The sequence below is a fragment of the Pezoporus flaviventris genome, unplaced genomic scaffold, assembly GCF_033815535.1.
Source record: "Pezoporus flaviventris isolate CSIRO_AGI_PZ_B2104156 unplaced genomic scaffold, CSIRO_AGI_Pfla_v1 ptg000070l, whole genome shotgun sequence".
Classification (NCBI taxonomy): Eukaryota; Metazoa; Chordata; class Aves; order Psittaciformes; family Psittacidae; genus Pezoporus; species Pezoporus flaviventris.
This window is the reverse complement of record NW_026892618.1, coordinates 154915-163857: the sequence shown is the minus strand read 5'-3', so window position 1 is coordinate 163857 and position 8943 is coordinate 154915. Positions and strand designations below refer to the sequence as shown.

The 8943-nt window shown below is 41.9% G+C and overlaps 1 long non-coding RNA gene across 1 annotated transcript; it reads right to left on the bottom strand.

The window, feature by feature from the left end:
* Nucleotides 1-4104: 4104 nt before the first annotated feature.
* On the bottom strand, nucleotides 4105-8433 carry LOC133278852 (uncharacterized). Its single transcript, XR_009746705.1, has 2 exons — nucleotides 7359-8433; nucleotides 4105-4857 (listed from the first exon to the last, which is right to left on the bottom strand). It is a non-coding gene; the product is annotated as an uncharacterized LOC133278852 (long non-coding RNA).
* Between the last annotated feature and the right edge of the window lie 510 nt (nucleotides 8434-8943).

The following is an 8943-nucleotide window of genomic DNA, read 5'->3' as shown; positions in this document are numbered from 1 at the left end:
AAGAGTTCTGTAGAGACCAGGGTCTAAATATTAAGTGGTATTGACTACCTCTGCTCTTTCATCACCTTCACTGGACCTGAAGGTTCTCAGCATATTTTCGGGGTGCAGCCCTACCAAACCTTACATGCATTATAAAAGATGTTTAAAAAGTTCTTCCCAAACCAAGGGCCCAAAAGGGCAGAAGCTTCCCCAGTATGCCTTTCTGGCATGACACCTGTACTGGAGTGATGACCTTTAAAGGTTCCTTCCAATCCAAACCATTCTAAGATCCTGTGACTATGCTGAAATCATCACATGGCCACCATAGCCCTTGTCTCTCCCCTCATACAGTGTGATCCCTGAAAGCTGCAAAGCATAAGGACAGGTTACCCAAGAAAAGATACAAAACAGATATTGCAAGACACTGGGCTGGCAGGTACTGTGCTTCTGTGATACCTATCATCCATGATGGCAAGACGTGTAAATCAAAGAGCAGAGATCAGTTATTTAATGACTTCAGCAAATGAAGTCTCCATGACCCTGCCTTAGTACAAAATCTTCAATTCTGTGAAGCTTCTAGAATCAGTTTATCTTTCTGCCTTTTTAAAAGAAGGAGGGAAACAAGTATAGGTACCATTGTGCTTGTACCTGTGCACCCGCATCTGTGCCTCCAAAAAAATGAAGAACTGGAGCATCTTTGGAGAAAGTATAAACAGTTCCTGTAGGATGGACAGGTTTCACACCAAGGCTATACATTAAAGTCTTTCAGCCCTTTCAGCCAGTGACTTTTTTGTACATTTTCCTACAAGGGTTAGCAAATTGGAGGCTAACATTAATAATGAATGCTACTTGTGCTAGTAGGAAACGGTGGGACAACATAATCAATGGAGATTTTTTAATGTAAAGAGTAGCTATGAAGTAGCTATGTTCACTCATAGGATCCTCAATGAAGAAAATGCTTCAACATAAATGTAACATATCACCAGGAAATATTTTGACATGTTTTCTATACACATGACAATGCATGTAAGCCAATGATAATTCTTCCTTTTTTACTGGCTATGTTCTGGTCTAGGTAGAGAATAAACATGGTCAAGAATCTGGGAATCCTGACTGCTAGATTGTCTCTTGCTTAGACAAGAGACATCCTCTTTGTCCTTCCCAAGCTGGCATCACAACACAGAATTGCCAGTTACCAAGCTTAAGTGATTAGTCCCCAACATCCTCCCAAATCCAGAGTAGAGCCCTGAAATCTTGTGAGGGGGATATTCCTCACCACTTCCTATTGTGTCTTCAGGGCTTCTGGATGCAGGGGAGTTTTATGTTGAGTAAATTACTCCTTCTAAAGTGATAAATAGCTTTTTTCACAGAATCATTATGGGCTTGTTTGTGTGCATGCCAGAGCTAACACAGACTTTTGCCTTTTGCTCTTTGATTGGTACAACAGGGATCTTTGAAACTATAGTTGATTGTTATGCTATTGTCTACTGAGCCTCCATGAGCTGTAAACTGAGAACATATTTATTGCTTTTACCAAACATAGTCCCTTGGCTAAATGTCTCCTTATTATACTTTTTTCACTGCCTACTTTTTCTTCTTTTAGAAAGTCACAGCTTGGTTTGATTCTAAAGGCAATGTCCCACTTTAACCACAGACATCTCTCACTATCAATGGAGCATGAAGGTAGAGGGGGGAAAACCCTCTTTTGGCTGACAGCTGTAGGTGTCCATTTACTTTTGGAAATTAAAAAACAAACAAACAAAAAACAACCAAAAGTAGGATGTGCCATTTTCTAGAAAGTTTCTTTTCAACTTCCCGGCATTGCATGGATGTTTTTCTTCTGTAATGAGGAAATCAAACCTTAATTGTCTGTCATTTGCTAGAATGGCATTATGTAAGCTCTTGTTAGATTGCCCTACTAGTAAATCTTACTTTTGGGTGTCATAATACAGAGCAATCTGTTTTCTGTAGCTATGGAAGAATTCAGTAGAGGACGGTAGTATCAAAGAGCTTTAAGGGTGGCTAGTATACCCACTTACACATTGATGAAGACTGTAGGAGGACAGAAAATGTAAGGTAGTAATTCCCAGAGACATTCACAAAGAACAGTGATAAAAGAAAAATGGTGTGCATAAGAACATCAGCAGACAATGAAAAGATGAGAGATTTATTAATTGGAACAGGAGTGAAGGAAAGAAAATATTTTGGAAACAAACTAAAGAGAAGCACTTCAGTAGACAGAACCATTGTATTAAAAATATTTGGGAAATACAGTATTTCTTTGATATTTTTAAGAATTTGTAACTCGACAACTATATTGTGAGAATAAAAATGAAAGCTGGGTTCAAGAGTGTAATTCCACAGCAAATGCAGTATTTTTGGAATCCACAAGACCCTCTGTCTGCCAGTAATTTCCTGGCTATAGCACCCTTTTTGAAATTAAAATCTGTTACCTCTCCTTCAGACTGGTGTGGCTTTTCTGATGGTCTTCCTTGTAGATGCTGACAGACCAACTCAGTTGTAATTGCTTTATATAGTTTGTCTGTCAAGGCATCCTGCTGAGAATGTAGCAAAATACAACCTTTACCCATGGAAATCAAACAGTTGGCAAGTGGGCGCCTTCTGTCTTTTAATTTTTGTCATAGGTTACTTCAGCAATTCATTGTTCATGGAGTTTGTCATGACATTAAGGAAATCTGACTACACACTGAATTTGGCATGCCGAGTGCTAGTCTTCACTGAATCACTGGCCTACTGAGTGACTTCATGTGAGTCATTTCCATCACTGGGCCTCCTGCCTCAGCAAGGAGATGGGGATATTCATGCTAATTCCTTCTCTATGTGCTTTGCTATCTACTCATAAGTAGTTCTATGAAAGACAGCAGTGGTATTATTAGTGAGGCAAAATCTAAACGGATGGCAGTAGATTTGGCTGATAATAAAAGAGGCAGTAAGAAAGCCAAAAGATATAAATATATCACTGTCTTTGGATGTTTGAGCCAGTTTTGCTGAATGGGAAATGCCAAAACTGTGAGCTAGACCTTTGTATTCATGGCTTGCAAAGAGCAACAGGGATGTTTTGATGTTATTACTGGCAAGACTTAACACTTTACTACATAAAGGACAGGGTATTGGCCACTCTTGCACAATTTGTAAATGAAGGCACTGCTACTGCTAAACCCAGGACAGCACTCCTTCAGAAGTAATCCATAGATAGTGAGCCTATCAGTTGTTGCTTCTTGTACGCAATATTGCTGCTGGTATTCTCACCTAAGAGGCCTTCTTTTCTTTATCTTGTTTGATTACTGATATGGATGAAAAACTAGGTCAGAAACAACTAAGGAGATCAGGCTTATCTTATTGAAGATACCATACGTATCTTATGAGATATACTGATACTCCCTGAATCACTCAGTCTGTTCAGGAAATTTTGTGAAAGTACACTGCTTCTGCTTTCAGTGGCCATTTCTACTCCCTTCATAAATATTGGATACTAAAATAATTATTTACTTATTTTTCCTAAGAGCACTGAAGTTTTGAGAGACTTGGAACTGGCTTCCTAGAGAGATGGCCAATGTCCCAAGCCTGTCAGTGTTCAAGAGGCATTTGGACAATCCCCAATTGTTCAAATTCGGATAATTTGGACATGCTTTAACTTTTGGTCAGCTCTGAAGTGGTCAGGCAGTTCAACTAGATGATCATTGGAGGTTACTTCTGACTCAAATAATATTAATTCTGTTACATTTTGTTCTGTTCCATTCTGTTTCTCAGTATGGAGTTTGTATGAAAAAATACTCTCTTTTTGCAGTTACTTAGAGAAAATGGAAGAGTAGATTGAGTCAGACTCAGTTCAGCCAAGATAATGGCAAAACTGGTATGTATATATATCTAAGAGGAAACAATTCAAGATGATAAAGGCATACCGTTGATGCTAAAAGACCCAGTGTGTTTGTTGCACTAAGCAGAAGATACTTAAAAAGAACCCCAAACATTAAACAAGATTTCTTGGACCTTAAGATATATGGAAAAAGCCTCGTTTTACTCTGGGCTCAATTCCAAATCACTGCTCTAAGAGTAAACTATTATTCACAGGTAAGAGCATGAGAATGGATACACAGGGATACACATTTGAGTACGATTCATTGAATAGAAACTTCACACAGAGAAAATATTCTCATGGCATAAGACAGATCTCCAGTTACGCAAACCCTCAAGTACTCATTTTTTAAAGGCACTCACTTCTATTTCTTTTGATAGGTCTACAACTTCCCATTTCTCTTCCTCCAGTTGCTATTGCTTTACGACTTTCTATGTTCTGCATCTGGGTTTACAAGATGCTACTGGCCACACAAACCAAATTTAATATCCTCTATTTGGATTCCTACCAAACCACAAGACTTTTTTTTTTTTTGCTAATTTTTTCTGTCTCTCATTTTTTTCTTTTATGTAGTTCTCAGTCTCGTAAGAACAAGCCCAGCTCTTTCTGTGGCGCTGCACTAATGTAACTGATACTCAGATTTACCCCTTAGAAATTGAAACTCAGTTTCTTCTGTTGATACCAATAACACTTTTTCCATAGACTTCCTTATTCTCCCACTATTGTTTTATTTACAGCAGAATATTATTCTAATTCAATCATTTTTCAACCAATCTAATAAAGTCCCAAAGTGGATTAGCCAGCAGGCACTGGTAGATTGCACATCCATCAGTTGACAGCTACAAAATCCATGGATAATTAAATCCAAAAAGAGATACAGAAAAGGAAGGAACAATTCATTTGTCTCCTACTTCTCCATCTGTTGCTGTTCATTCCGTACAATTGAAGATCAGCTCCTTGGCCCTTCTTCTTCCACCCAAAGCTGGAAGTGGCTTCCATCCCTGGGGCAGGAGAAACAATGCTTTGAGAAATTGAATGCGACATAAGGGAGAAAAGGAGACCTCTGATCCCTCCACCCCCTTTTGTCCCTAGGCAGGAAGTTTCTTCAGAAGTCACACCAATACTACAGTATCTACAAAGGGATTTGCACCGTAATGGCTATGTTGATGCAAGTACAGCACAGCATGCAACCCTATGACTTGAAAGTCCTGAATGCGGGCATTCTGTAAACCATCTGTAAACTGCCCCAAAATCAGGACAATATATCATACCTTACTGTTACAGTGAAGTAAATAGAATGTCATAATTCCGTGACTAAGTGCTGATGGTTTTCTCCTTTGTGTGCATTTTTACAATGGTTTTTTTTTTCACATTTCATCATGCTTTGCCAAAATAAGGGGGTGAATCAGATCTTTCGTAAGCTTTATTTCTCATTTTCTCCCTCTCTTCCTTTCCTGTCTCAAGTAAATGTCACCAGAAGATGCAAGCATACACGTTCTCTAGTCATTATTTCTTTTAATCATGTTCCTTTTCTAAGCAGTTTTTCTTAGATTGCAGAAGATATCTTCAGAACAAAGAATGCGCTTGAACTTGCATGTTCTGTTCATAACAGGACGTCTTCCCTCAAGCTAGCTGAAAAACTCTATGCTAATACTAATGCTAATATTGATTAGTATGAACATTACTATTTCTATTCTTTGAGAAGGCTATTTACTATTTCTAAATAGTCAATCTATATATACACTATATTTTCTACATAATTTTCTGTATAATAAATTGCATTATGATCTTCACCTAACTGAATGTGACTGGTTATAAAATGTGTGGACTTTTTCTCTGCTGTACTGGTATCCCCCATGCTGTCTTTTCCTTCTAGCACTGTCAGAACTGCCACATTGTAAATGCTACTTAATGACCACTCTTGTCAGTGAGTTAAAAAAATAAAACTTTGAGGAAAGTAAGAGTTTCATTTCTCCTTCCGGATGTCTGCCAGCAGATTAGTTGGTGGGGGAAGAGTGGTTTAGGGTTGGGGTTTTCCTTTTTCTACTTTAAGGAGTGGCTGGGGAGGGAGGCTTGAGGAAGCTACCTTGGTAGGGAGAACCTAAAAGCTTTTATTAGTTGCTCTGCATGCAGGAGGCAGATGCTGTCCTGCATTTTTGTCAGTCTGAAATAAAATAGCTCTTTTAATGGTGTGGACCCCTCTTCTCCCAGAGGGTGACTTGAACAACTGGAGTGGAATGGGAGTTCCGGGGGGGGGGGGGGGGAGGAAGATGAGAGTCACGAGGCCTCCAAAGGACTCAGGCTGCCCATTCCACAGACCTCTAACTCTTATCCTAACATTTAAAATAATACTCTGGCATTTAAAATAAACATAATTTTCTTCTCCTTGGACTATGAAAAAAGTAACATTACTCCTTAACTCTTCAGATCCAGCTCCTCTGACAAAGGCATATAACAACTCCTTTCTCCAACTCCAAAAAAGTGTTTTGTAGGTTATGGCTTTAGTTCTTTTAACTAATCAAAGGCACCTGTGATTAAGCAGCACCCAGAACACCCAGAACCAACAAATCTGGACTTTCTAACTCTCTGCATCTTAAAGCCAGAAGTGCCAAAGTGATCAACACCTGTAAGCAAGGTGGATGGCAGCATCCTGGCCAGGCTCCAGCACTTGCTGCCCTGACCTTCGCTGTTTTCAGGGACTTAAGCTTAGTTCCATGTTAAAATATATTAGTTTGAGGGGTCAGGAGAAGGTCTTTCGGAACAAATTGTAGTTCTACTGTAGTAAGTCATACTGAAAACACAATGACACTTGTTTGGGTGTCAAAGCACATGTACCTAGCAATGGCAGGCTGTAACATAGAGAAGCTCAACTTCTGTACATAAACATTGCATTGTACCTACCATTTATTAAATGATGCTGTCAAAAGTACCACAAAGTAACACCAACAGTGACACACAACAGCATCATTTAATACCCAAACCAAGATAATGCCGTTTCAGTGTCGGAGCACTAGCAAAGTAAGTGAGAGCAGGGCAGCTAAATACAGCACCCCAACATCATGTGGTGAATGCAGCACCTTCCTGGAGACAGACCCCTGACAGTACCAGTGCCACCCCCAATGGAGGCCAGCTCAGCTTTACAAAATGGTGGAATTAAGGGTCTTCCTCCTGCCTCTCTCTTCGAGCTCACTGTCCCAATCTGCTTTAAACTCACAGTGGGGAGATTTAGATTAGATATTATGAAAAAAAATTCTTTACTGTGAGGCTGGTGAGACACTGGTACAGGTTGTCCAGAGAAGTTGTGGCTGCCCACTCCTGGCAGTGTTCAAGGCCACGGCTTTGAGCAACCTGGTCTACTGGCAGGTGCCTCTGCCCATGGCAGAGGGATTGGAACTGGATGATCCTTAGGGTCCCTCCCAATCCAAACCATTCTATGATTCCATGAAACAGCCTCTGACCTCCCCACTTCTTCACCATGAGGTACATGTTCGTGTATGCATACCTGCAAAAGGACAATGAGCACTCAATCCCTGTGGAGGACATCCTTCACCCTTGCTAGACAGCGAGCTATGCCAGCCAACCACCACCAGGCTGCCATAGCTGGCATTCCTTGTTTTGCACAGTGCATGAATCCATCCATCCCCCTTTTTGCTTCCATGAAATCAGAAGCCGTTATAGTACCTGCAAATAGTATTTCAGTGCATGAGCACAGCGACAGCAGCACCCACGGTACTATCAGCTAATCTTTGCTTTTTAAAACTAAACTTTGAATAAAACCTTGATTACCTGCATAATTAATCCCAGTTCACAGGAATTTGCATGCCTGAATAATTAAAGAATTAAGGGCTAAAAGTGAAAATCGAGCAAAGCCCCTGTTTTTGTACTTGAAAAGCTTCAGCAGCAACCATGATAGTTCACAGCGCATAAATAATTCAAACTGAGCTGCTCGCCTTTTTTTTTCCCTCCTTGCAGAAATCCTCTTAGTGCTTCCTAATTAAATGAAAATATTTTATAAACCATCATTTTGTGACATCACAAGAATATTTTAAACTCTGGATTAGACAAGCTGGATTTACAGTTTTTAGCATTTGCCATCTGATACCAAGAGCCATTTAAGGGAACTATAAACCACCATAAAGTGGTGACAAAACAGTACTTTAAAAAAAAAAAAGAATTGGAAAAAAAACAATATTGTGCTCGTCAGCTGAGTTTAACTCAACTTTTAATTTTATTTTTCAACTCAGCACTTTTCCCTTAGAGCACTCAGGCTGTAAATAACACTTTAACAAAATCCTGACAAAACTTACACAAGCAGCAGGTGTGGGAGGAGGAATATGTATTGTAGGGCGCCAAATCAGCATTGTCGGATTATTTTTTCCTCACAAAATAATTGATTTTTTTCTCGTTTTTAACTAACCGCCTCCACGCCACCGCGGCTGGGGGGGGATGCGATGAAGTGCGGACGGGACAGCAGAGGGCGCCCTCCGGTCGCCGCAGGCTGCGCCGGCCTGTCAGTCAGCGCGCAGAACGTTCTGGAAAGGGCTGTGTACGGCTTCCGCCCGGAGGCGTTTCACCCTCCGTGAGGGGCCGAGCCGTGTGTCCCGGGGGCACCCTGTCGTCTTGCAGGGCCTGAGTACATCGCCCTGTCCCCAGCAGGTTCTGTTTTAGCGCTGGGTGACCCATGCGGGTCCATCTGTTACTGCAACCTCCCCCCAGCCCCGCACACACGGCGGGGAAGACGCGGGCCCGGGGAGGCTCAGGCCGGCGGTGCGGTAGAAGGCAGCGCGGAGCTGCAGTTCCCCGGTTAGGCGAACGCGGGCGGGGTCGGAGCTCGGGTCGCCTTTGGAGGCGGCAAAGAAACGCTACGCCGTTCCTCTCGCGCGGCTGCTCGCCCCGCCTGCCGCCATGCAGCTGCGGAGCGCTGGCGCAGTCGCCTCGGCTCTGCTGCCGGGCCGGATCCCGCCTTCCTCCATTTTCTCTCTTCGCTGAGCTTTTCTCAGCAGCCCCTCTCCCCCCTCCCTCGCGCCGTGCGTTCCGCTGAGCGCACCCCCCCGGAGGCAAATGTCCGCGTCCCCCGTTCCCCCCCC